Genomic DNA, 7,945 nt, shown 5'->3' on the forward strand with positions numbered 1-7,945 from the left:
TTCAAGATAACGCAAATAATAGAGTCGAAATTACAATTTTTGAAAAATGTTTTATATACACGACCCTTAATATATTGAAATATTTACATTGATATCTCATGCAAAGCATATATCTAAATGACCTTTTTCTTTGTAATATGATAAATATATAGGAAACATGCACATATAAGATTATATCAATTTCCTATTAATGACATTTTCCTTTTTAGATGATAAATACAAAAATATCAAAAAGATTGCCAAAATGAGTATAAGAAATATATTTATTTTTTGGATTTTGAATATCTTAAATATGATTTAAAAAGATTGCCAAAATGAGTATTCGAATCCGAATCCAATAAATCGAATATTTAAATTCGGATATCTAAAAATTTGGATATTCGAGATTTAAGGTAATTTCGAATAGGATTTTTGTATTCGGATATATTTGAATTACTAAATATGTTGGTTTATATCCAGGTTTGGTTTGACAGAAATTAATGGACATTAATCCATATTTGTTGAGGCTTACCGGTTCACTTTTCAGATCTAGGTCCGGTCCATATCCGGTTAACTATCCGATCTGGTCCAAAGTTCCAAATATTGATCCTTAATTCATACCATCCAGCTATGCTTTTAGTTACAAAAAGAAAATTAAGGGGAATATTACGCAGTTCTTCTGTTGTACAAGGTAGCCATATGAAACTTTTCTCAACATGGGCTCCATATATAAAATCGAAAGATCGATTCTAGGGTTTTATCTATCTCAAATCTCAGTACCCTCCCTTACTCTCGAGCATCAGTTCATCCATCCACGCCAAGGTACATAGATTTCATATTCAATTAATACTTAATTTGTTAAACGATTCATGTGATAGGCAGTGGTTTTGATTTATGATACGAGTAACATGCCTCTGTGTATCCTATCAATCTCTTTGCGCACAACAACTTTAAAAAGTATGAACTGCGATTTTGAAGCTGCTGGATTCATACGGCATTTTACTTTATTTTTTACTTAGGAACAGTTGTGTTTCTGATTGTCGAATACTTTTGGGATTTATATATACCATTGTCTTTGCGTTTGTATTGTTTATGCTGTTGGTTTTTTCTGAGGAAATCTTAGATTCGCAATTAGATATTGGCAACTACTTCACATATCTTATCTGTATTTATGGCAGATGAATGTGGAAAAGCTATAAAAGATGGCAGGTGCTGTTCGCACTGGTGGGAAGGGTAGCGTGAGAAGGTTTGTTTCTTATATCCAAGTGGTTTAAACATGAACCTTGATTAGGCTCAAAAGCCTAAACAAACTTATATAAATTTAGTTATATAAAGTATAAACTTTAAGTTGAAGCAGATGCAAACTTTTTGAAACCAACTTCATGGCAGTTTGTTTGATCAAAGTTGTGTTTGTTGTTTACTTCTAGAAAGAAGAAGGCTGTACATAAAACAACTACCACAGATGACAAAAGGCTGTAGAGCACTTTAAAGAGAATAGGTGTAAATGCAATACCAGCAATTGAGGAAGTTAACATTTTTAAGGATGAAACAGTTATCCAGTTCTTAAATCCAAAAGGTACTAAATTGATCAATAAAATCACTTCTTTTTGTTCTTTTATTTCTCAAGTATCTTGACATTTTGTATCTATTTTTCAGTTCAAGCCTCTATTGCTGCCAATACATGGGTTGTTAGTGGTTCTCCCCAAACAAAAAGTAGGTTCCTTACTTTTTTTGGCTATTCCTGAAAGCTACTTTCAATAAGTATATCTGAGTTTGATTATATAAAGTATAAACATGTCTTTTTTTAGTGTAATTAGGGATTCATTAGCCAAACAAGGATTTCATTATTCTATAACCATTTTATCTATTTAGTCAAGTAACCATTTAGATTTGAAAAAGGGCTAAATACTGAAGCATATGACATGCTTTCATTGTTTACTGATTTAACCACTGAATAATTATTTGTTTATATGATTATTTTAATAATAGTTCAATGGCTAAATCCATAAAAATTATTTGTTTCAGAGTTGCAAGATATTCTCCCAGGCATTCTCAACCAGCTTGGTATGTTGTGAAATTTCTTGTGTAATTTACAATTTTGGATTATTTGTGACTTATTCAAAATTGGAAAAAAGATGTGATTTGTAATGAGTTGCATGTTACAGGGCCAGATAACTTGGATAACTTAAGAAAATTAGCAGAGCAGTTCCAGAAGCAGGCGCCAGGTGGCGCTGAAGCTGCTGCTGCCACATCAGCACAAGCGGATGATGATGATGAAGTCCCGGAACTCGTGGCAGGTGAGACTTTTGAGGCTGCTGCAGAGGAAGGACAAAAATCATAGGGTAATTGAAATGCACATTTATATTTGCATTATTTTTAAGTGTTTTTTTTGGCTTAAGATAATATTCTAGATATGTTTCATGTTGCTTGCATAACATGTAGGAGTATGTATGTTGTTTCTGTTGTTTTTTTGTTTTATGTATTTTTGTCTTAAAAAACTTATCTCTCTGTTTCTGTTAAATTTTGAGAACATAAATGTTAACAGGAAAATATGAACCCTGGGGACCACACATGCTCTCTCAATCTAGATGACCAAACATAATGAATTGTCTTTATTTTTGTATTGAGATAACGATCTTCCTTTTCGTTTTTCCCTTGCTCAGTAATTTTGAATGAGATGCATAAAAAATAATATACAATTATTTTACATTGAGTACAATGAAACTCCTAATGAAAGACACATTGAAAATTTCCCCAAGATAATTTGGTTACGTTATAATAAACCAAGGTTGTCAAAATCGTGTTTTTGATCGTACAATCTTAGGTATGAAAAACGATCCAACATTCTCTTGACTTCATTTTTTTTGAAAAAAATGAATTTACCATTTTATGTCTTTTATTCTTTATCAGTTTATCATTTATCATTTTGTGTTGTGAGTTGTAACTAATATTTTGAAGTTTTTATAGTTTTTGAACGGAAAACTGAGTGTTTGAAATATTTGTCATGTTTTAAAATTATAAGTTAAGATTATGTTTTGTTTTGTGGAATCTTAGAATCTTGATCCATTCCGATAAAAGTGATCATAAGATTTCAATCTTGACAAGTGTTTGAGATATTGTCATGTTTTAAAATTATAAGTTAAGACTATGTTTTGTTTTATGGGATCTTAGAATCCCTGATCGATTTTGATCTTGCAAACCCAATAGGGAACTTCATAAGATTTCAATCTTGTACTTGTAATAAACTAAACACCAATGAGAGGTTAGTTATAGAGATGTATAGTTCGTGAAAAGGATTAAAACATTGCATACCTAATATACCTTTTATATATATATATATATATATATATATATATATATATATATATATATATATATATATCTATATAGGGTTAAGTTATTTTATTTTTACTATTTATTGTGTGCATGTATGATTGATTCTGGATCAATCATTTTAGTTATTTTAAGAAAGTAATTAATGCATATTACATGTTGAAGATATAATGAGTATTAATTACATCTTTAGCATTTAATATGTATTAATTGCTTTTTTAAAATAATTAAAATGATTGGTCCAGAATCAATCATACATGTACACAATATATATATATATATATATATATATATATATATATATATATATATATATATATATATATATATATATATATATATATATATAGGTTCATGTGAGACGGCCTAATTTTGTGAGACCGTGAGACGTATTTTTTTTTATATTTTTTTACTTTCTTTTAGTTAATTCAAGTTCCGAAAATAATATTTAAAAAAAGAATTTTTGGATTTTTCCATTTATTTTGCATTTTAAAATTATTTTTTAGAATATGTACAGTGTAATATTTTATTAGAATATTTCACGTAAAAAATAGAATTTATTTTTATTTTTTTTAGTTAATTCAAGTTTCGAAAATAATATTTAAAAAAAGAATTTTTAGATTTTTCCATTTATTTTGCATTTTAAAATTATTTTTTAGAATATGTCAGTGTAATATTCTATTAGAATATTTCACGTATTTTTCAAAAAAAACGGATTTTTATTTTTTTAGTTAATTCAATTTCCGAAAATAATATTTAAAAAAAAGAATTTTTGGATTTTTCCATTTATTTTGCATTTTAAAATTATTTTTGTATTTGGTTTCACGGTCTCACAAAATTAGAATGGTTTCAAATGAACCTGAACCTATATATATATATATATATATATATATATATATATATATATATATATATATATATATATATATATATATATATATATATATATATATATATATATATATGGGAAAAGTGAATATACCCTTAAGGGTATATAAGCTTAGGTACCCAAACTCACTATATTACGTCGTTTTGTATTATATAGTACATTCTAATTGTCTAATGTTCTTATAATTTGACTTCTAACTTGATTTACTTTCATGATTTTTATAAATTACACACTTATCTTCCTCTTACATATTTTTCATTTTCAACTACAATATATATAGATTAGTAGGTGTTCGGTAAAAAGATATGATGTAGGAGAAAGATAATAGTGAAAATTGGAAAATCTTGAAAGTAAATCAAGTTAGGGGTTGAAGTTTAAGAACATAATAATGAATATATCAAACAAAATGACGTATTATAACGTGTTTGGGTACCTAAGCTTGTATACCCTTAAGGGTATATTCACTTTTCCCTATATATATATATATATATATATATATATATATATATATATATATATATATATATATATATATATATATATATATATATATATATATATATATATATATATATATATATATATATAGGAGGTTGAATTGAGAAAAAAAAGTTGAGAATGGGGGAATCATTTTCAGCCACTCATTTATTTTTGCCGCAAAAGCCTCCGTCGTATCAGCAAAAATGGGAAAGGAATAGACATGTGTTTTCCAACAAAACATGTTTCCTTAAACTATGTTAATCATTACCTTAATATATATACAAAAACTTAGTTTTTTCGTTTTTTTTTTTAATTTTTAAGAAACTATTTTTATCGAAAAATTATCTTAAATGTACCAAAATTCATGATTTTTTATTCTCTACAAATAGACATCCATATTGATATAGTTTTAAGATAAAATAAAAAATTATTTTTTTTATATTTTCATCTATCGTTATTCATAAGTGAATAAAAATGAATTAGATTTTTATTACAGTACATTCGTTATTCAGTTATGAAAAAAAACTATGATTATTATTATTATTATTATTATTATTATTATTATTACAATTTAAGTATCATTCATATATGAATATAGCATATAATAAACATAATATATTCATATTTAAATATTAGACGATGTATTCACTTATGAATATTACATAGTATATTCACTTGTGAATATTAGATGGTATATTCACTTATGAATATTAGATAATATGTTCATATATGAATATTACATAGTATTACATGGTATATCACATGTGAATATTACATAGTATATTCATTTATGAATATTAGATGATATATTCACTTATGAATATTACACAGTATATTCACATATGAATATTACACAGTATATTCACATATGAATATTACAATGTATTTTCACAAAGATATATAATTTTTATATGTTATTCACATATGAATAACATACAGACTTATATATTTGTTAACTGTTGAATCATGTTGATTATTGACGAAGATCGATGATTGATTAGCACTGGATGATGTTGATGATGGTTTAATTGAAGAAATCTGGATGATTGTTGAAAGTTGGAGAAGAAATTTGGATGATGAACGATGAATGAGTTTGAACTGTAATCTAATTCTCTACAGATACGTATTTGAGATTGAAGGTTGTTATCATATTTACAAATTTGTCACCGTGTTTTTTTATGCTTAGATAAAATGAGTGGCTGAAAATGATTCCCCCATTCTCAACTTTTTTTATTTTCTCAATTGAACCCACCTATATATATATATATATATATATATATATATATATATATATATATATATATATATATATATATGCTCTATGATTTGCCCTATGTCATAGCGCTTGGGGTAGAGTTCTATGAGATGCCTTAGAACATCCCTATGTCATAGCGCTTGAGGCAGAGTTCTATGAGATGCTTTAGAACATATACATCAGGTTCTTTCAAATTCATTTGCAATGCCGACTTAATCCAAACTATATATCGTGTTGATGAAACTCTTTCTATACTTGAAAGGCTTTCAAATGTCAATTTACGGTTCTCTTGAGATTAAAAAAAATAGAGATTTTGAGATTCAACCTTAACAATATATTTTTCATTTGCCGCTCTAACATTCCAGGTAATGCCTAATCATAAATGATTATATGACAGAGATGTATAATCATATATAATTATACATGTTTATACATATATGCCTAATCATAAATGATTATACATTTATGTCTGTTCACAGATTGAATAATCATATATGATTATAACGGTTGGTGGTATAAGAGGTAGTGATGACAGAGGTGACGATGGTATAAGTGACGGAAGTGACAATGGAGGGGTCGGCTAGTGGTAGAGGTGGTGGTGGTGATGGTGGCGGTGACAGTGGCATTTGCGGTAGAGGTAGTGGCGACCTGTCGCACCGGTGCGTCGAAAAGTTGGAGTGACAAATGTGAATTATGTGGCTGAGGTTGAATCTTAAGATCTCTATTTTGTTTTGAATTTTAACAGAACCTCTCTCTCTCTCTCTATATATATATATATATATATATATATATATATATATATATATATATATATATATATATATATATATATATATATTAAAATAATAAGATGTTTTTTTGTTAAAATACAAAATGGTCGTTGATATGGCAATAGGGACCATTTTTAACAAATGATTAGGATTGCAATGATGTAAGATATAATTACAAAGACGATGTGTATTATTTATAAGATGAATGACATTGCATGAATATAGATAACCTTAGAGTGGGATACATCATATTAGTTTTTCTCTCACCTCTTATATTTAACTCTTACATGCCACAACACATGTCATTTCAAATCCATTTAATTTTTTATTTTTAAATAAATACAAACTAATTAAAAACATATAAAACAAATTCACAAAATATTAAAAACATACAAAATTATTTTTGTACAAATATTTTTTATTTATACAAATATTTTTATAGGAAGTACAAGTAACCTAAACATAGAGAGCCATCGAGTTTACTAACCTAAATGTGGTACCTCGTCTTGCTCTGATCCAATACCACCACCTATCTACCCTATCATCATCACGACTTTATCCACCCTTATGCCTCTGGGTGCGAAAAGAAACCCTTAAATTATGCTTTAAAGACTAATGAAAGCAAACACATGTACGTGTGGGCATATGGCATTTCACTTATGCTATGATTGGATGAGTTGAAAGTGTGGTCTTCACACAGTGATTTTGGGAGAATGGGAGGCAATTTAGTGAGTGTTGAAAGTCTTTGTATATTTCAATTAGGTCTTGCAAAACCGTATATGTGGTAATGGTGGTTTACCGGCGACAAAAGGGAGGTGGCATGTGGGTTTCAGTGATGGAAGGAGGAGGTGGCAAGTGGTTTGTTGCCTGCGTCCCTTCTTCCTTTTTCTGGCAGCAAATCGACAGGAGGGAGAGAAGCGAGGGTGGAGAAAGCTAAGCAGCAACACCGGAGGTGGATGCCGCTAGGATGGCAATCGAGAAAACTCCACCGAAAAAACTCATTTTTGCCGGAGGCTCGCCGGAGAAGACGACCGGAGAGTCGTCGGAGATAAGAAATTGCCGGAAACCTTCAATAGCCAGTTTCAATGGTTTCTGTGAACTCCTACAACAAGTTCAATGATAAATGAGATACAAAAAAAAATAAAGTGACCAATTGAGTACAAAAACAATAGTTAATTACCCTAATAAATCATTTCCTCTTATAAAGTTATAAAATTTTGATCAGAAACAAATGATACC

General features: G+C 28.2%; 1 pseudogene; it reads left to right on the top strand.

The window, feature by feature from the left end:
• Nucleotides 1-1,157: 1,157 nt before the first annotated feature.
• On the top strand, nt 1,158-2,562 carry LOC122194379 (nascent polypeptide-associated complex subunit beta-like; annotated as a pseudogene).
• Nucleotides 2,563-7,945: the final 5,383 nt, after the last annotated feature.

Source organism: Lactuca sativa, chromosome 5 (assembly GCF_002870075.4).
Source record: "Lactuca sativa cultivar Salinas chromosome 5, Lsat_Salinas_v11, whole genome shotgun sequence".
Lineage (NCBI taxonomy): Eukaryota > Viridiplantae > Streptophyta > Magnoliopsida > Asterales > Asteraceae > Lactuca > Lactuca sativa.